At 50.2% G+C, this 19,897-nt stretch overlaps 1 protein-coding gene and 1 non-coding gene across 6 annotated transcripts in view; one reads left to right on the top strand and one right to left on the bottom strand.

Moving 5' to 3' along the window:
* The window catches only part of PAK4 (p21 (RAC1) activated kinase 4), a 47,676-nt gene extending 40,058 nt beyond the window's left edge, over nt 1–7,618 (bottom strand). For 3 of the 5 annotated variants that reach the window (XM_070771001.1, XM_070770996.1, XM_070771004.1), the window contains exon 1: nt 7,461–7,618. The gene's annotated coding sequence lies outside the window, so the exon portion shown is untranslated. The remainder of the gene's footprint in view (nt 1–7,460) is intronic. The other 2 variants (XM_070771002.1, XM_070770997.1) reach the window with 1 other exon arrangement.
* Nucleotides 7,619–19,489: 11,871 nt separating this feature from the next.
* Nucleotides 19,490–19,563, top strand: TRNAG-UCC (transfer RNA glycine (anticodon UCC)). Its single transcript has one exon. It is a non-coding gene; the product is annotated as a tRNA-Gly (tRNA).
* Nucleotides 19,564–19,897: the final 334 nt, after the last annotated feature.

Raw genomic sequence — 19,897 nt, 5'->3', positions numbered from 1 at the left:
TCTTGGGCTTCTCTTGTGGCTCAGCGGGTAGAGAATCTACCTGCAATGCGGGAGACCTGGGTTGGATCCCTGGCTTGGGAAGATCCCCTGAAGAAGGGAAAGGCTACTCACTCCAGTATTCTGGCCTGGAGAATTCCATAGACTGTATAGTCCATGGGGTCAAAAAGAGTCAGACACGACTGAGTGACTTTCACTCACTTCACTCAAGAGCATGTACACCTAGGACTTCCCTGGTGGTCCAGTGGTTAAGACTCCAAGCTTCCACTGCAGGGGTGCAAGCTCGGATCCCAATCAGGGAACTTAAGATTCCATATGCCACTCAGCGCAGCCCAAACAAACAACAACAACAACAAAAACCCTAAATATCTACATCTTGGGGTTGCTGGGAGGTTGGGATAAATTCATTTACTCAAAACACACAGAACGGTACCTGCTAATACCAATAACAAAGAGAAATCCTATGAGGACTAATGCTGGCAGCTGACGGTCTTGAACATTGACTATGCATTCCACCTGAGGAGCAGGCATCTATATCCTCAGAACAACCCCATATAGGAGGTGCCGTTATCATCCCCATTTTACAGATGAGGACACGGAGGCACAGAGAGGGAGGTTCCAGAGTCTGTGTCCTCAATCTCGACTACATCAGACAGGTTAAGAGCTCCGGGTTGGAGAGGGCAGGCCTGCCTGGGTTCGAGTCCCACATCTGCCTCTCTCACATGCTGTAGGGTGTCTAGCCTCTGCCTCAGTTTCTTCTTTTTAGGGAAAGCAAAATATCACACATAGACAGGAAAGGAATTCCAAATGGCTTTCAACAAAGATGCTCCCCTTTGCTCATGTTAAAATCAGAACCACAGTAAGGACCACTCGGCACCTGTCTGACTGGCCGAGGTCAAAGCATCTGATGACACCCGTCTGCAGGGTGAGCATGGGAGGTGACAGACCCTGGCGCCCCAGGACATAGTGGGTGGGAAGTGCGATTAGGCACGGGCTCTTGGCAGACCGGGACACTACTGCAGGGCTCCCGGGCACACGTCTCAGACCCCAAGCACCTCCAGAGGTGTGCACAGCTCACAGGCATGTGCAGGAAGACATCACACCATGGAACCTGCCCCAGCAGTAGAAAGTACAAGGGAGCCGCTGACCTCCTGACACAGAACTTAAGTAGAAAGTGCAAGGGAGCCCCTGACCTCCTGACACAGAACTTAAGAGTGAAAAGTGCAAGAAGCAGGACAGAATACAAACGTGAAGAGTCAGCTCCATGTGAGCAAAACAAAAGTGGGAGAAAAGATGCGCAGGAACAAATGTCCAGGAAAGAAGAGAAACCGGAACGAGGCTGTCTCTGGGAAGGGGCCAACCACTGGGGTGGGAAAGAGACCTACAGCTGCACACTCTCTGTGCTTTGCGTGGCTTCTCAACTGTGAACAGATCATACATGCCGCTGGGGCAAAAATGGGCCTTCTTAAAATTAAAATGCAGGAAAAGAGAAATGAGGTTAATAACACCCCTTCCTCAAGGCTCCGGGCCGAGCTGCTGAGAGATGCTTATAAAGCACACATCTAGCTCTTAGCACTTGGGAGCTGGGGGCTGGCACAGTGTCCTGAGGGGCTGGGAGCAGGTGAAGAGGAGGCTGCAGCCCAGAGCGGGGCACATCCGATGAGTTTACTGTGTGCCTGGCAACATGCAAACACGTCGACATCAGTCTCCTCCAACCCTCCCAATAGCTCATTTAACAGCTGAGGAGGGCATCCCCAGTGGCTTAGCTGTAAAGAACCTGCTTGCGATGCAGGCGATGCAAGAGATGCAGGTTCCATCCCTGGGTCGGGAAGATTCTCCTGGAGAAGGAAATGGCATCCCACTCCAGTATTCTTGCCTGGAGAATCTCATGGACAGAAGAGCCTGGCGGGCTACAGTCCATGTGACCTCAAAGAGCTGGACACGACCGAAGCAACAGCAGGAGCACCATGTGAGGAAGGAGAGGCCCGCGGCGGCCCGGCCTCCCCGCAGCCCCGGGGTCCTCACTAGGGGTCGGGCTGTGGGGTGTGGGGAACGCGTGGCCCTGGCAAGGAAGCTGCCACTGCTCCAAGGACGGCAGCAGAGCACGTGGCACCCCGGGGAAGGTCAGGGTGGGACCAGAGGGCCCTGTGACACCAGCAGCGGTGAGTGGTGGCTTCTGCTACATCTGCCGTAGCTGGCTCCCCTGGGACCTGGAAAAGCTCCCCTTCTGACCCTCCTTGCCTCCCCCTCAACCTTCCTGTGGGCCAGGGCAGCTGTGAGACAATAAGCCCCAGCCCCGGATGGGTGGCTGGGCCGGGAAGGGTCCCATTTCCCTGGTCGTGACTGGGAAGGAGACCGCTTCCTGCTGGCAGCATCTGTGGCCGCCTGGCTGGGGTGATGGGAGAAACAGCTGCTGGGGACACCCCGAGCGGCGTCTGGCCAGGAAGTCTGGCTCACTAGGAGCCAGCAGGACAAGGAGGGGTGACGCAGTGGACCAGAAGGGGAAGGAGCTGTGGGAGGTCCTGAGGGAGGCGCGGGCCCAGGGCTCAGAAACTACCCAGGCTGCCCCCTAAAGAGTTTCTGTCCAAACAGGAATCTGGGTTAAGAACAGGAAGTAGCCTGCTTCCAAATCACTGGAGGGCCACTGTGAAAACAAGCAGTGACTCTGGAGCCCGGAGGCCTGAAGTTCAAGCCCTGCCTCTGCCACCTGCCTGCTGTGTGTCCCAGGCAGGTCACACGCCTCTCTGGGTCTCATTCTCTCATCCCTAAATGGGGTTAATAACCATACCTATGGGCTTCCCAGGTGGCCAGTGGTAAAGAACCCGCCTGCCAATGCAGGGATGAAGAGACATGGGTTTGATCCCTGGGTCGGGAAGATCCCCTGGAGGAGGAAATGGCAACCCGCTCCAGCATTCTTGCCTGGGGAATTCCACGGACAGAGGAACCTGGCCAGCTACAGTCCATGGGACTGCGAGGAGGCGGGCACGACTGAGCGAATACACCCCCACACAGCCGTGCCTGCCTGTAGGCTGCTGTGAAGATCAAATGGGTTCATACAAGTAAAGGACTCGAAACCTTGGCCAGCACTCAGGACCCTTCTCCATCTCCACCAGCCTCATGCTACCCACCCTCCCCGGCACGGACTATCCCTCTCCCTCCCCCGCCTTCCCTGATCTGTTCCCCACATGGCAGCCTGAGCGATCTTTATAAAAGGGAAAGCAGATGCTGCTTAAAGCCCTGCGATGATTCTCATCACACACAGAAAGAAATCCACACTCCTTGTCTCAGCCCATCGACCCCTGCTGTATCCTATCTGCCAGACCTTCCCATGTCCTTGGTCTTGCTGCTGACTCTGCCACACTGGCTTCTTTGGTGGGACCTGAACATCCCAAGCTCCTTCGGACCTCGGGACCTTCACACTTTCTGTACCCACTACCTGCTCTGTTCTTCCCAGGTCTTCCTGCGCCTGGCTCCTTCTCATTAGTCAGATATCTCCCTTCTCCAGAAAGCCCTCGCTGGCTCCCCAGGTGGAGTGAGGAGCCGCTCCGGGTTCCTGTAGTCCCTACCTCGTCCCAGCCCTGACCACTCTGCTTGAGCATACCTACCCAGCCTGACCACTCTGGGCCGTCACTGTCTGGGGCCAGGTCTGTCTCCTTCACGGTCCTGTGAGCCCTGAGGACAGGGCTTTGACTGTGTTGGTCACCACGGGGATCGATGAGCAGTGTAACACACACACACACACGCAGTGTAACCAGGTTCTGCTCGTCCCCTTCCGAGTGGCACTTCCTTTCTCTTTGCCTCCTTCCTGAGGAGGTTTAAGTCAGTATGTTTCCCTTGCCAAAGGCCAGCCCTGGAGATGATCCCCTAGGAGAGGTGGGTCAAAGTTTCAGCCACTGTCCTGGATACCCTGGAAAGGCAAAGCCTTTCCCAGCCTGCCTTCTCCTCTGGGTGTGGGGGTTCAACAGGTGTCAGACCCCAGCTAAGCTCATCACATGAACCGTACCCCTGTTCGCAACCAGACCAGGGAAGGGGTGCAGGTGGTATAAAATCCACCACCTCACGGCTGAGGAAACTGTTTCAGCAAAGACTGCAAGCTTGCCCGAAGCCGCATGGAGCCGAGGGAACCCTCAGGCACTGCTGGGAAACACGCTGGTAGGAATGCTGAACAGAGTAATTCGGGAAGGTCCAGCATGTCCACTGTGCGGCATACGCCCAAGAGACTCCGGCTGCAGTACACAGGGAAACACGCTCTAGAGTGTCCGTGGCAGCACTGTCTGTTACAGTCCCAATGGGAACCACCTAAACGGCCGCCAAAAGATAAACGGGTAACTCTGGTGCCGCACCATCACAAAAGGAAACACACAAGGGGGAAATGAGCAACCTGCTCTAGATCTACACCCCTCCACACAGAGAAACAGCCACACTGACGCAGAGAAGCAGCAGCGGGCTGTTTCCCGTGGCGCCATTGATAACGACCTGTGAAAGAGCAGACCACCCTGGCCGGCCATTGCAACCACGCGCTGAGGCTAGCCCCGCCCCAGACAAGGGCACCCAGGCCAGAGTCTGCGAGGGGCCAGGGGGCTGGGGCAGCAGCGTTCTGGAAAGCTCTCCAAGTGACTGCAGCGTGGAGCCAGGGTTGAGAGCTATTACTCTGTCGTTTGAGAATCCCTCCGAGGGTAGTAACAGTAGGAAAATCTGCGATGGTAGGCTGGAGGCCAAATCCAGCCCCGTGGCTACCATCAGGAAGGCGGGGCAGAGAACAGGGGCCTGTAACTGTATCCACGGTCCCAGGCTGGACGCTGGAAGCGTCAGTGTTTTGCTATATTGAAGCTCTACTCTTTCCACTAGTCTAAAATGTATCATAAGAACAAAACTGGAAAATAAGACATGACTTGCCCAATGTCCCATGGCTGTTAAGTGACCGGGAGGGAACCTGAATGTGGGTGTCCGGCACCAAATCCCTATCCAGCACCAAAGCCCCCCCTTTATCTGTGCGGAGCCCTGAGATGCCGAGCGAGCTGCCACTGTGAGGACTGGTAGGGCTCCCTGGCCACGTGCCCACCTGGTGACCTTGCCAGAGCAAGCCAGGAGGCAGGTGGAGACGGCCTGACTGCCACCTCTGAGGCCCTACCCAGGCAGCAGTAGCCTGAAGACTAGGGCTGACACAACCCCTACCACGCGCCAGGCCTTGGGCCAAGCTCTCTGCGCTCCACATCCTCACAGCAGGTCTGAGGTAGCCACTATCATTATGCCCATTTTGCACAGGGGGAAACTGAGGCCCAGAAAAGTTAAGCGACTTGCCCACGATCACACAGCCTGTGAGTGATGGAGCTGGGTGTGAGCCAGGCATCCTTGTCCCAGCGTCCCCTCTCTGAACCACTCCCCAGTACTGCCTCAGAACTCTACACACACAGGGCGGCCACTCACCTGCCTCTGCTCCACTGCCCGCCCCACTCCAAGCTGGGAACCCTAGGGGTCTCACTCAGGCTCCATGCTGCCCACAAGCCCCCAGTTCTGCACCCCTGACCTCCACTTACGCCTTTCCTTCTGCTTGGCACACCCTTTCCCATTCCTCCTACCCATCCTTCAGAGATTGCCCAGGGGACTTTCCGAGTCTGGGGCCCTGGGTGGGGGCATTTTCCTCATCCCCGAGCATGTTTTCGCAGGCCACATCACCCTGGGCGAGATGTAGCCATGTCTCACTGGCTAGGGGTCTGGTCCCAGTCTGCTCCCACCAAGGGACACTGAGGGCCCCTGGGGGCCAGGGGCTCCCCGCTGTCCTGTCCACTGCTGCAGACCCAGCACCATGCCCAACATTCAATCGCCACCAACCCTGGGGGGATTCAGGGAAAGAACATGGGAAAATTCCTGCCTGTGATGGGCCCACCTTCTAGCAGGAGGCAGCTCAACTGTGCTCTGATAAATAAGTTAAGGACAGAGTGAAGGGCTGGCAGAGAACAACAGTGAGATAAAGAGTGTCTGGGGACAGAGTGGTCCCGGTCAAGCTGTGAGCGACTGGTGAGTGAGAGGGTACAGAGCAGAGACAGGATTCCAGGCAGAGGGAACAGGAAGGTCAAAGACCTGGAGACAGGCATGAGCCTGCAGGGCCAAAGAACAGCAAGCAGGCTAGCGTGGCTAGAGCTCCTGGAGGGGTGGGGAAAGCAGCAGAACAAGAGGTGGGAGCGACTGAGGGCCATGATGAGAGGTTGCGGTTTTAAGTACAGAGAACACCCAACTTTGTACAGAGTACCACCCAAGGACACCCTCCCTAGCCAGAAGCCTGCCAGACTCACTTGGACTCTGGGCCACCCACAAACACCGCATCCCATAGGCCCAGGGGAAACTCTCCTCCCAGATCACACCCTTCCACGGAGGCCAAAGAGACAATCTATTCCTGCCCAAGGAGTGGCCCAGCCTTGCCCAGCTCCCTGCTTCCAGGAACAGACCTCCAGCCGTATACAGTGTGGCGACCGGAGGCCGGAGCTCTGGAATTATTCAGATCCAGCAGGGAATCTTCCTCCATTACTTAGCAGGAGTTCTCTGTGCCTCACTTCTCCTGGCTGTGAAGTGGGTCTATCCAGATTGTGGTATAGTAAGACTAGGCACACAGGGTGCTGAGTACAGCCTCAGCACTCATTAAGTATTAACCAACATAATGAGTATTTGAGGGTCAGTAGGGCATAGAACTCTGAGCCCAGGACTCCAGAGTTCAAATCTCAGCTGCAAAACTAACTCATTAGGCGGCCCTGGGCAAAACACTAAGCCCCTTAATAATGGCACCAAGCCCATAAGGTTGTGGTCAGGACTAAATACACGGTAAGCGTTCAGAACAGGGCCTGATACACAGTAAGTGCTTTATGAGTGTTTGTTATTCTTTTCATTATCTGGGGGAGGGGAGGTTCCTTCTCCCCCATCAGAAAGCACCTTTGACCTCTTTCTTGAGTGTCCTATCCCTCCTCTCCAGCAATATGTCTCATTTGGGTTTTAACTTTTGACCCTTGGGACCATCATCTGTGCTCTTTCTACAATTTGATCACGTTCCACCCTTGATCCCATAAAGATGCCCCCCAAGCCAAATCTCATTCATTTGCTTCACTGGCTGCTGCCTTAAATCTCCAATCCGCCACCCCCATGGCTGTGACCTCTGACCCTCATGGGCACATCCTCCCATCAAATTATTAATTTTGACCCCCCTTTTTGACATTCACCCCGTAGCCCTCCAACGAGCTCCCGCTTCAAACTTTGAATTTTGCGCCCCCCTCGCCACGCCCCCTTCATTAGTTTGACCTCTGACCTCCTCTACAACTCCCTCCCACTCAGCGTTGACCCGCGACCCCCTGGAAGCGACTCTTTCCCCCACGAGTGAACTTTGACCCCAGCGGCCCCGCCCCCTACTCGCGTAAACGCTCTCCCACCGCATTGCCCAGCGCACACCAACCCCCTGGCCAGACAGCTTATCCTACCGGCTCGGCACCGCAGTCGTTCGCGGCCTGGCCGCTCGGCCCGGAACTCGGCGCCCTCCCGCTGCCCTCAGCTCTCTGGCGCCGCCGCCGCTACGGCCACTGCCGCCGCCATGTTGAATCCCCAACGAACATCCGGGGCTTTCCCCCCTCGCCGCCCACCAGTCCCCATAGCAACGAGGCTGACCCGGCAGGGGGCAGGGCCGGCTCAGGGGCGGAGCTGGACGCCTGGCAGCGCCCTCTCCAGCCTCTGATTGGTGCATGTTGTCCAATCGGAGACCTTCGGGCGGAAAATGCCAAGCCGGGATTGGAAAATTTGGAAAGGCTGGCTCCCAGCCCACTTGGATTCTTAAAGGGGAAAATGACTATTCTCTTGTAACTGCATCCCACCTTCCACCCAAAGGAATTAGGGAGTGAAAGCCAGTAGTGGGTAATAATGGCCAGAAACGGCTCTGAAGCATGTACTACTATGTGTCAGACACCCCGCCAAGTGAAATTTCTTGCTGAATGCTCAATACAACCGTGTTGTATATTAATGCCCATTTGCAGATAAATGGCGGAGAAGGCAATGGCACCCCACTCCAGTACTCTTGCCTGGAAAATACCATGGACGGAGGAGCCTGGTGGGCTGCAGTCCATGGGGTCACTAAGAGTCGGACACAACTGAGTGACTTCACTTTCACTTTTCACTTTCATGCATTGGAGAAGGAAATGGCAACCCACTCTAGTGTTCTTGCCTGGAGAATCCCAGGGACAGGGGAGCCTGGTGGGCTGCCATCTGTGGGATCGCACAGAGTCGGACACGACTGAAGCGACTTAGCAGCAGCAGCAGCAGCAGGAGGTTCAGAGGGAGCAAACTAGCTGCTTGGGGACCACAGAAAGTAAATAATGAGTTTTGAACGACGTCTGTCAGTCTAAGCCCGAGAACTTCACCCTGAACCAAGACACTGTTTGATCTTAATCTTTTTGGTAAGTTTTATGTTTGTTTTTAGCAGGCATTTGTAAAAAACAACAACAACGACAAAAAAAAAGGGTTAAAAAAAAAAACCCGTAAACTAAACTCGGACATCTTTTTCTGTGATTTCCACTCATTGGGTTCTAGCCAGTGAGTTTGTGTATGTGTGTGTTAGTCTCTCAGTCGTGTCCAACTCTGCGACTCCATAGAATGTAGCCTGCCAGGCTTCTCTGTCGATGGAATTCTCCAGGCAAGAATAATGGAGTGGGTTGCCAGTCCCTTCTCCAGGGGATCTTCCCAAACCAGCGATCGAACCCGGGTCTCGGGCAGTGCAGGCAGTTTCTTTGTCGTCTGAGCCACCAGGGAAGCCCAGTCAATGGGTTTGCTCTTCCCCCTCCCCACAAAAAACTCAGGTGCTCTCCCACTTCAAGGTCATTACATTGATTATTCCTTTTTTCTGGAATAGACTTCCCCCAGGTACCCTTCATTTCAAAATGGGGAAAATAAATCTGATAATGCATGCAAAGTGTTTGCTGGTACCTGGAATTTAGTAAGCACTCAGTGCAGATGGGGCTTCCCAGGTGGCATCGATGGTAAAGAACCTTCCTGCCAGCGCAGAAGACGTGAGAGACATAGGTTTGATCCCTGGATTGGGAAGATCCCATATTCATTTGGGATCGCCTGGTGGCTGAGACAGTAAAGAATCTGCCTGCAATGAAGGAGACCTGGGTTCGATCCCTGGGTCAGGAAGATCCCTGGGAGGAGGAAATGGCAACCCACTCCAGTATTCTTTCCTGGAGAATTCCATGGACTAAGGAGCCTGGTGGGCTCCAGTCCATGGGGTCACTAGGAGTCGGGCATGACTGAACGACTTCACTTTCACTTTTCACTTTTATGCATTGGAAAAGGAAATGGCAACCCACTTCAGTGTTCTTGCCTGGAGAATCCCAGGGACAGAGGAGCCTGATGGGCTGCTGTCTATGGGGTCACACAGAGTCGGACACGACTGAAGTGACTTAGCAGCAGCAAGGAGCCTGGCAGGCTACACTTTTTGGGGTTGCAAAGAGTTGGACAGGACTGAGCGACTAACACATTAACACTTAACACAGGTACCCTCATGGCTTCTTCCTCCCTTCTCTCCTTCAAGGTTTACTCAAATGTCACCTTAACAGGAGAACTGTTCCAGCCCACCCTGACTAATGCAACAAACACCCCTCTCATGCTCCTAAACTCTTTACCTTGTCTGGTTTTATTTTCTGTTGCTCAGATCACCCTCTACCATACTATCTAATACACAGAATTAGCTAGTCGTAGTTATCGGGTTTTGGTCATCTGCCTTGCTGGCATGTCTCTCCGTGAGAGCATGGAGTTTTGTTTTGTTCACTGTGCATGCCCATTGGCTGAATGGATGGTTGGATGAGTTGTAAATCCACCTTTGCAGAAGTACTCTTAAATGTTTAGTGCATATCCCTTGCCCCAGCACAGTGTCTTACAGAGTAGGCATTTAATTAATATCTGCAAAAACAGTGAATGAGTGATGCATAATTCCTTTTTTTTCTCTGTACTTTCAGTGTTCGTGCTCAGTCACGTCCAACTCTGCGACCCTATGGACTGTAGCCTGCCAGGCTCCTTTGTCCATGGGATTCTTCAGGCAAGAATACTGGAGTGAGTGGGTTGCCATTTCCTTCTCCAGGGGATCTTCCAGACTCAGGGATCAAACCCTTGTCTCCTGCATCTCCTACATTGGCAGGTGGATTCTTTACCATTGAACCACCTGGGAAGCCCTGTACATTCACCTCCCTTTTAAAACAGAATCAGAAAAAAAAAAAAAAGATAAAATAAAAAATAAAACAGAATCAGAAACACATTTATAAATAATTTTGTATCTTTTTAAAACAAGACTATAAATACCACTAGTATCTTTCCATGTCATTAAATATTCTTCAAGAACATTTGTTTTAATGGCTGCATAAGATGCCATTCTGTCAATGAACTCTAATTCGTTTGAACCACTCGTTGAACATTTAAACTGTGATAAATATTTTGCTATTATAAATAACCCCCCCAAGTTCAAGTAGCTGAATATTTGTACACATCTGTAATTATTTCCTTTGAATAGATCAACACAAATGCAACTGCTGGGTCAAAGGAAATGTACATCTTTAAGATATAATAATAGCAGCAGTTCCCATGCCTCAAACATTTCTATGCACCATGCACTGTGCTAAGCTGTGTAATTTAAACAGCAGGGACTGTGATTATCCCTGCTTTGCAGAGGAGGAAACTGAGGCTTAGAGAAGTAACTTCATTTGCTCAAAATCACACACCAGGCTCATCTCCAGCTTTAACTCCCAGGCAAGGCTCTCGCTAACTGCCCTCTGCTGCCTCCGTATGGCCAGGGACACACGTTGCAAGTTGTGCTGTAGTTTGGTTCAGTTCAGTCCCTCAGCCGTGTCCGATTCTTTGTGACCCCATGGACTACAGCGTGCCAGGCTTCCCTGTCCTTCGCCACCTCCCAGAGTTTGCTCAGCTTCATGTCCATTGAGTCGGTAATGCCATCCAACCATCTCATCCTCTGTCGTCCCCTTCTCCTCCTGCCTTCAATCTTTCCCAGCATCAGGGTCTTTTTCAATGAGTTGGTTCTTCACATCAGGTGGCCAAAGTACTGGAGCTTCAGCTTCAACATCAGTCCTTCCAATGAATATTCAGGACTGATTTCCATTAGGACTGACTGGTTTGATCTCCTTGCTATCCAAGGGATTCTCAAGAGTCATCTCCAACACACAATTGGAAAGCATCAAATCTTTGGCCTCTTGATGAAAGTGAAAGAGGAGAGTGAAAAAGTTGGCTTAAAACAATATACAAAAAACAGATCATGGCATCCAGTCCCATCACTTCATGGCAAATAGATAAGGAAACAATGGAAACAGTGAGAGACTTTATTTTTGGGAGCCCCAGAATCACTGCAGATGGTGATTGCAGCCATGAAATTAAAAAAACACTTGCTACTTGGGAGAAAAGATATGACCAATCCAGACAGCATATTAAAAAGCAGAGACATTACTTTGCCAAAAAAAGTCCATGTAGTCAAAGCTATGGTTTTTCTAGTAGTCACATATGGATGTGAGTTAGACTATAAAGAAAGCTGAGCACCGACGAACTGATGCTTCTGAACTGTGGTGTTGGAGAAGACTCTTGAGAGTTCCTTGGACTGCAAGGAGATCCAACCAGTCCATTCTGAAGGAGATCAGTCCTGAATATTCATTGGAAGGACTGATGCTGACACTGAAACTCCAATACTTTGGCCAACTGACCCATTGAAAAAGACCCTGATGCTGGAAAAGATTGAAGGCAGGAGGAGAAGGGGACGACAGAGGATGAGATGGTTGGATGGCATCACCTACTCAATGGACCTGAGTTTGAGCAACCTCCGGGAGTTGGTGATAGACAGGGAAGCCTGGCGCACTGCAGTCCATGGGGTCGCATGACTAAGCAACTGAACTGAATTCTTTGGTGCTCAGCCTTCTTTACGGTCCAACTCTCACTTCTGTACATAACTACTGGAAAAATTATAGCTTTGACTATGCGAATCTTGACTATGCAAGTCGGCAAAGTGATATTTCTACTTTTTAATACACTGTCTAGCTTTGCCATAGCTTTTCTTCCAAGGAGCAAGCATCTTTTAATTTATGGCTGCAGTCACCGTCCACAGTGATTTTGGAACACAAGGAAGTAAAGTCTGTCACTGTTTCCATTGTTTCCTCATCTATTTTTCATGAAGCTGTGGGACTGGATGCCATGATCTTAGTTTTTTTGAAGGTTGAGTTTTCCAACCAATTCACACTTCCACCAGCACTCAGAGGGAATACCCTCTTTAAGTATCCTCACCAGCATTAAACATTCTTGTTCTTCTGCTCTTTTGAAATCTTTATGCCTTACTGGGTCTCCATGTTTAAAATACCAAGTATTGGAAATTCCCTGGCGATTCAGTGGTTAGGACTCTATGCTTCTAGTGCACGGGGCCCAAGTTCGATCTAATCCCTGGTTGAGGAACTAAGATCCTGCAAGCAAAAAAAAAAACAAACAAACCGAGTCTAGAAGCTGAGATGATGGCACTTTATTCAGGTCACAGTGATGGGAGGATGGCCAGGTGCAACCCTTGCCTTTTTTAAAAAAATTTATTTTGTAATGGACTACAGTTGGTTTGGGCTTCCCTGGTGGTTAGATGGTAAAGAATCCACCTGCCATGCAGGAAACCTAGGTTCGATCCCTGGGTTGGGAAGATCCCCTGGAGGAGGACACAGCAACCCACTCTAGTATTCTTGCCTGGAGAATCCACATGGACAGAGGAGTCTGGCGGGCTACAGTCCACGGGGTTGCAGAGAGTCGGACACAACTGAGCAACTAAGAACAGAAGAGCACAGCATAGTTGGTTTACAATGTTGTGTGAGTTTCAGGTTTACAGCAAACTGATTCAGTTGTTCAGTTATCTAGCCTTTGCCTCTTTAATGGCCTGCCCACACTGAAGACTGTCAGGTTCTAGAACCCATATGTGGGGAAGCCCTCTTACAACTTAGCTGGGGGTCTCATTAGCAAACAGAGCCCTGGAACAAGCCCAGTGGCTGATCTACCCCAAGGGTTTCCCCAGGATGGGCAATTAGGTTCCCCTACTTCAGTGCCCTCAGAAGGGGAATCTGATCCCAAAGAGCTTCCAGTACAGGACTTCCTGGAGGGGTTAGTGAGGACGTGACCCTCCAATACATCAAAACAGATGAGAAGAGTGAAGCGGATTTGGCCTCATAAAAGTGATAAATTTCAGTACATCAGAGAAAAAAAGATCAGTGACAAGATATAGATGGCAAACAAAGCTTTCTGCCCTTTATATGTAAAGAGCATTTACAAATCAATAAGAAAGGTGAGTATACAACAGAAAAGTAAGCAAAGAATGTGAACAAAAATTTGAAAATACAGACAATAAGGAAAAACAGAATTGGTGAACAATAAATTAATAAAATGGATATCAGACTCTTAACAAAAGATCTTTTTTGGTCTCTCACAAAAATATTTATTTATATTATAATCAGTGCTGATGAGAATATAAGATAACAACCACTCTTATATCCCACATGTAGGACTATAATCCTGGACAGGTTTTGACAATATTCATCCAGAGGCTTAACAAGTGGTAAAGAACCTGCCTGCTAATGCAGGAGACAGGTTCAGTCCCTGGGTCAGGAAGATCCCCTGGAGAAAGAAATGGCTACCCACTCCAGTGTTCTTGCCAGGAGAATCCCATGGACAGAGGAGCCTGGTAGGCTACAGTCCACAGGGTCACAAAAGAGTCAGACACAACTTAGTGACTACACAACGACAAACAGCAATTTTAATTCTAGGAATTATTAAAGGAAAATATATACACAAAGGAGTATAGGTGAAGATATTCATCTCCAGTGTTATTTTAAAAAGAATTTGGGGGGAATTCCCTGGCCGTGGAGTCATTAGGACTCCGTGCTTTCACTGACAAGGGTGCAGGTTCAATCCCTGGTTGGGGAACTAAGATACCACAAGCCATGAGGTTGAAAGCCGTGCTGCTTCCCTGGTAGCTCAGCTGGTAAAGAATCCACCTGCTATGCAGAAGACCCCGGCTCAATTTTTGAGTCGGGAAGATCCCCTGGAGAAGGGATAGGCTACCCACTCCAGTCTTACTGGGCTTCCCTTGTGGCTCAGCTGGTAAAGAATCTGCCTTCAATGCGGGAGACCTGGGTTTAATCCCTGGGTTGGGACGATCCCCTGGAGAAGGGAATGGCTATCCACTCCTGCATTCTGGCCTGGAAAATTCCATGGACTGTATAGTCCACGGGGTCGCAAAGAGTCAGGCATGACTGAGCAACTTTCACTGAGGTTAAAAAAGGAATTTTTTAATCACCATTTTAACAATATTTATTTATGTATTTGACTGCACCTGCGTGTGGGATGCCGGAGAAGGCGATGGCACCCTACTCCAGTACTCTTGCCTGGAAAATCCCATGGGCGGAGGAGCCTGGTGGGCTGCAGTCCATGGGGTCGCTGAGGGTCGGACACGACTGAACGACTTCACTTTCACTTTTCACTTTCATGCATTGGAGAAGGAAATGGCAACCCACTTCAGTGTTCTTGCCTGGAGAATCCCAGGGACAGGGGAGCCTGGTGGGCTGCTGTCTATGGGGTCGCACAGAGTCAGACACGACTGAAGTGACTTAGCAACAACAAAATCTTAGAGCCTGTGAACTCTCAGTTGTGGCATGGGCGATCTAGTTCCTTGGCCAAGGATTGAACCTGAGTCCCCTGCATTGGGAGCTCAGATTCTTAGCGATTAAACCACCAGGGAAGTCCCTCACTATTGTTTGTTAATTGTTGATCTGTACTGAACAATTCCCCTATTCTTGCACATTTAAGTTGCTTTAGTTTTTTTTCACTGCTTGCTATGCCAGATGCCCTGTAGACTCTTTATCATCTTCTCTAAACCTCACCACATATCTGTAGGATGGGATCCTTAGCCCCTGTTAACAGACTTAGGAAACTGAGACATGGAGGTAGGGTAGGAAGTGGGACAAAGTCCCCTCACTTGTAAGCAGCTTTGGTGGAATTTTAGACAGGAAGTCTGACTTCAAAGCTGATGCTCTTAAAGACGGCTCAAATTCATTCAATAAATACATTCATTGCCTTCTGCGTGCCAAGCATAATGATAACTGAAAACACGTATGGAGAATTATCTGTGTAGCTGGCCCTGTGCTAAAGAAAGTGAAAGTGAAGTCACTCAGTCGTGTCCAACTCTTTGGGACCCCATGGACTGTAGCCTACCAGGCTCCAACTCTTTGCGACTCCATGGACTATAGCCTACCAGGCTTCTCCCTCCATGGGATTCTCCAGGCAAGAGTACTGGAGTGGGTTGCCATTTCCTTCTCCAGGGGATCTTCCTGACCCAGGGATCGAATCCGGATCTCCTGCATTCCAGGCAGACACTTTAACCTCTGAGCTACCAGGGGCCCTGTGCTAAGCCCTTCACATATACTACTTCATTTAATCCCCACAACAGCCCTATGCACTATTGCTATTTTCTTTCTACAAGTGTGCAAAGTGAAGCACAGAGAGGTTAAGTAACTTCTCCAAAGTCACACAGGCAGCCTGGCTGCAGGATCTAGGCTCCTAACCATGTTTTTTCTTTTTCAGAGAACAAATGCTTGAGAGAGAGAAAATAAACCCATGAACAATTAAATAATAAACATAAAATAAGATGCTGAGTAGAACTCAAAATATGTCACAGGTTGCACCTAGACAGCCATGAAAGATGGCAAAAGACACAGGTCCCCATGACCCAACTCTAGGTGTTTATCAAAAGAAGTGAAAACATGTATTCGAACAATGACTTGTGCAGGAATGTTCAGAGCTGTTTTCATCATCACCCTGAACTGGGAACAATCCCAAACATCCATCAACTGGTAAACAGATAAACACGCTGCAGTACATTCATTCCATAGAACATAGATGTACTGGGTGGTTCAGCAACGAAAAGGAAGGAATTCGTGATAAGGAGGACGGCTTGGACGAACTGCAAATGTATTAGTCTGGGTGAAAACAGCCAGCCTCAAAAGATACTACAGTCCTCTCTCCAGACCCATGGAGGATTGATTCCAGGACCCCTGGGGATCCCCACAGATGTTCAAGTCCCTTGTATAAAGCAGTGTAGTATTCGCATTATAACCTACATACACTCTCCTGTATGTATACCTTATTTTAAAAATTCTATTTAGAACTCTTTATGACCCTATGGGGAGAAGGCAATGGCAACCCACTCCAGTCCTCTTGCCTGGAAAATCCCATGGATGGAGGAGCCTGGTAGGCTGCAGTCCATGAGCTCTCGAAGAGTCAGACGCAACTGAGCAACTTCACTTTCACTTTTCACTTTCATGCATTGGACAAAGAAATGGTAACCCACTCCAGTGTTCTTGACTGGAGAATCCCAGGGATAGCGGAGCCTGGTGGGCTGCCATCTATGGGGCCGAAGAGTCGGACACGACTGAAGCAACTTAGTAGCAGCAGCAGCATGACCCTGTGGACTGAGGCCCACCAGGCTCCTCTGTCCATGGGATTTCCCAGGCAAGAATACTGGAGTGGCTTGCCATTTCCTCCTCCAGGGCATCTTCCTGACCCAGGGATCGAAACTATGTCTCCTGCATTGCTGGGGGATTCTTTACCACTGAGCCATCTGGGAAACTATATTTAGGCTGTATTGCGTCTTGGTTGTGGCATATGGGATCTAGTCCCCCAACCAGGGTTTGAAGCTGGGCCTCCTGCATTGGGAGAGTGGAGTCTTAGCCACTGGACCACTAGGGTAGTCCCCTGGTATGTTTTACTTTAAATCATCCCTGGATTACTTGTAGTAACTAATACAGTGTAAATACTATGTAAATAGTTGTAAATGCTATGGAAATAGCTGCCAGGATCCAGCAAATTCGAGGTTTGCTTTTTGGAACTTTCTGGAATTTTTTTTCTGGATATTTTCCATCCGTGGTTGGTTGAGTTGAAGGATGCAGGACTGTAGCCAACTGTGTACAGTTCCACTCAGAGCATTCCAGGAAAAGCAAATCTATAGTGACAAAGAGCAGATGAGTTGCTGCCTGAAGCTGAGAGAGACAGGGAAGCATTAACTGCAGTTATGGGGGACGCTTTGGGGTGCAGAAATGTTCTGATTCTTGATTTTGATGGTGGTTTCACGGGAATACACATCTGTCAAAACTCATCGTGATGGGAGGAGACCTATGGCTGATTCATGTTGATGTTTGGCAGAAACTAACACGATATTGTAGAACAATTATCCTCCAATTAAAAATAAATACATTTAATTATTAAAAAACTCGTGGCTGTTTCTCAAACACACAGGTTCAGTCCTGCCTCAGGGCCTTTGCACCTGCTGGGCCCTCTGCCTGGATCACTCTTCCAGGTCTTTACTTTGACCGACTCCCTGTCCTCTGGCTCAAATGTCACCTCTTCAGAGAGGCCTTCCCTGGATACCACATCGAAAGCACTCTTTCCATTCCCACATGTTAATTTCAGTGTATTTTCTTCACAGTGCTGATCACCATCTGGAACTGTCCTGTGATGCCACTTTGGTTTTCATGATTTCTTCTCTACACCCCTCCCTCCAGTAGAAGTCAGGCTTCACAAGGGCCACCACCATGTCTCCAGCATGTGATCATAGTAGGTGCATAGTTATTTTTTGTTTTTGTTCTTGTTTTTTTGGCTATGCCATGTGGCATGTGGAACTTTCCTGCCCAGGGACTGAACTCCCGCCCTCTGCATTGAAAGTGTGGAGTCCTTACTATTGAACCACCAGAGAAGTCTCACATGGTTCTTGCAATCCACAGAAACCATGTCTGGCTGATTTAAGCAATGCAGGACTTTATTAATTAAAATATTTGTCAATGACTGAATCTAGAGACCTGCAGCTTCCTCCTTCTAATCTCTCCATAGTGCCCCCCCCCCGCCACAACCAGACATCCCAGGAGCTTTCCAGGCCCTGATGTCCTTTTTGGGAGCACTCACAGCCCCCTTCCCATTCAACCTCCCTACACCTCCCTCCCTGCCCCCACCTGCCAGGCAGGCATCTGTGTAACTTGAGCCTTGCTCAAGCTTTGCAAGGCTTGAAGCCTCAGGGTCTCCGGCTTGCAACCTGTCACTTCCTGTGTGGGTCACATGTCACAGTGTTGCAATGAGCCGTGCATGCCTTATGTCCTACGTACCCAGCCGTGGCAGCCCCTAGGGCTGAGCAACTTTATCTGATTCACCGAAATCACTATCATTTCTGTCATTCACCTGCTCCCTCAGCATCAGGTGCCTTGATTGAAATTTACCTGTATTTTTCCTGCCTTCCTTCCTTCCTTCAACCAATGTTTGTTGAGCAACTACTGTGAATCACGTGCTGGGGCTGCAGGGGTAGACAGAACCAGCAGAAAACCCTGCACCCTGGAAGCTCACATTCTGAAGGAGGAGGTAAAGAATAAATGGTTAGGGACTTACTTGGTGATCTGGCTAAGACTGCTCTCCCAATGCAGGAGGCCTGGGTTTGATTCCTGGTCAGGGAACTAGATACACATACCACAACTAAGACCCAGAACAGAAAAATAGATAAACAGATATTAAAAAAAAGAATAAATGATTAAACATCTATCCATATAGGTCAGTGTCCGAGTGCTCTGAAGGAAAATAAAGTAGGGAGAGTTCTCTGCTGGCCTAGTGGTTAGGATTTCAGGTTTTCACTGCTATGGCCTGGGTTCAGTTCCTAGTCAGGGAACTGAGATCTTGCAAGTTGCATGGTGTGGCCAAAAAAGAAAGAAAAGAAAGCAGGGAAAGGGGATGGGAGGAGGGGGCTGAGGATGCTGGTTTTGACAAGGCGGTCCAAGAGGGACCAAAAGGGTGAGATTAGAGAAGAGACCTGAAGGAGGGCAGGGATGGAGCCAGGCAGATCCCTGGGGGCAGCCTCCCAGGGAGAGGAACAAGCCGAGCAAATGTGAGAGGGTGACCTGATCTATTTGAGGCCAGCCTCCCAGGCGGCGCTAGTGATAAAGAACTCGCCTGCCACTTCAGGAGACAGAAGGGATACGGGTTTGATCCCTGGGTCAGCAAGATCCCCTGGAGGAGGGCATGGCAACCCACTCTAGTATTCTTGCCAGAGAATCCCATGGACAGAAGAGTCTGGAGGGCTATGGCCCATAGCGTTGCAGAGTCAGACACGACTGAAGGGACTTAGCATGCATACACGCACGGGGCTGGAGCAGAGTGGCAAGGGGCAAGTGGTGGGAGATGAGCACAGGGAGGTGAAGGCAGTAAGCTGATTGAGGTGGGCTATGGGGAGAGCTCTGGCTCCCCAACTCCAGTGACCATAGGAATGTATGTAGGGAACAGACTATGGAGTGGGGACGGTGGGGGTGGGGAAGCGGGGGAGACCAGGGGGGCAAGGTGACAGGACAAGGGTGGGAGTCTTGTAGGTGGGAGGGAAAAAACGAATTCTAGATAGATTTTAAGTCAAAGCCAGGGGATTTCCCTGGTGGTCCAATGGTGAAGATGCCATGCTTCCAACGTGGGGGTGTGCGGGTTCAATCCCTGCTCGGGGAACTAAGATCCCACATGTTGATCAGTCAGAAAAAAAAGCCAACAGTGTTTACTACCTAATTAAACCTGGGATGAGAGAAAAAGAGGAGTCAGGGACAACATCAAGGCTTTCAACCTCATTTAATCCCAAGGACACCCCACAAAGTACAATCACCCTTTTGTTACAGGTGAAGAAATAGAGGTTCAGAGAGGGCTGGCGATTCCACACCCCACAGGACGTGGCAGAACGGAGATTCGAACCCGGTTTCTGCCTGGTGGTCAGTGCCAGGCCAACGGAACGTGCCAGACCTACACGGACATCAACTCAGTCTTTGGTCACAGCGTGCAATGAGTGACT

The sequence above is a fragment of the Bos indicus genome, chromosome 18 (genome assembly GCF_029378745.1).
Source record: "Bos indicus isolate NIAB-ARS_2022 breed Sahiwal x Tharparkar chromosome 18, NIAB-ARS_B.indTharparkar_mat_pri_1.0, whole genome shotgun sequence".
NCBI lineage: Eukaryota > Metazoa > Chordata > Mammalia > Artiodactyla > Bovidae > Bos > Bos indicus.
This window is presented reverse-complemented; position numbering and strand designations above follow the sequence as displayed.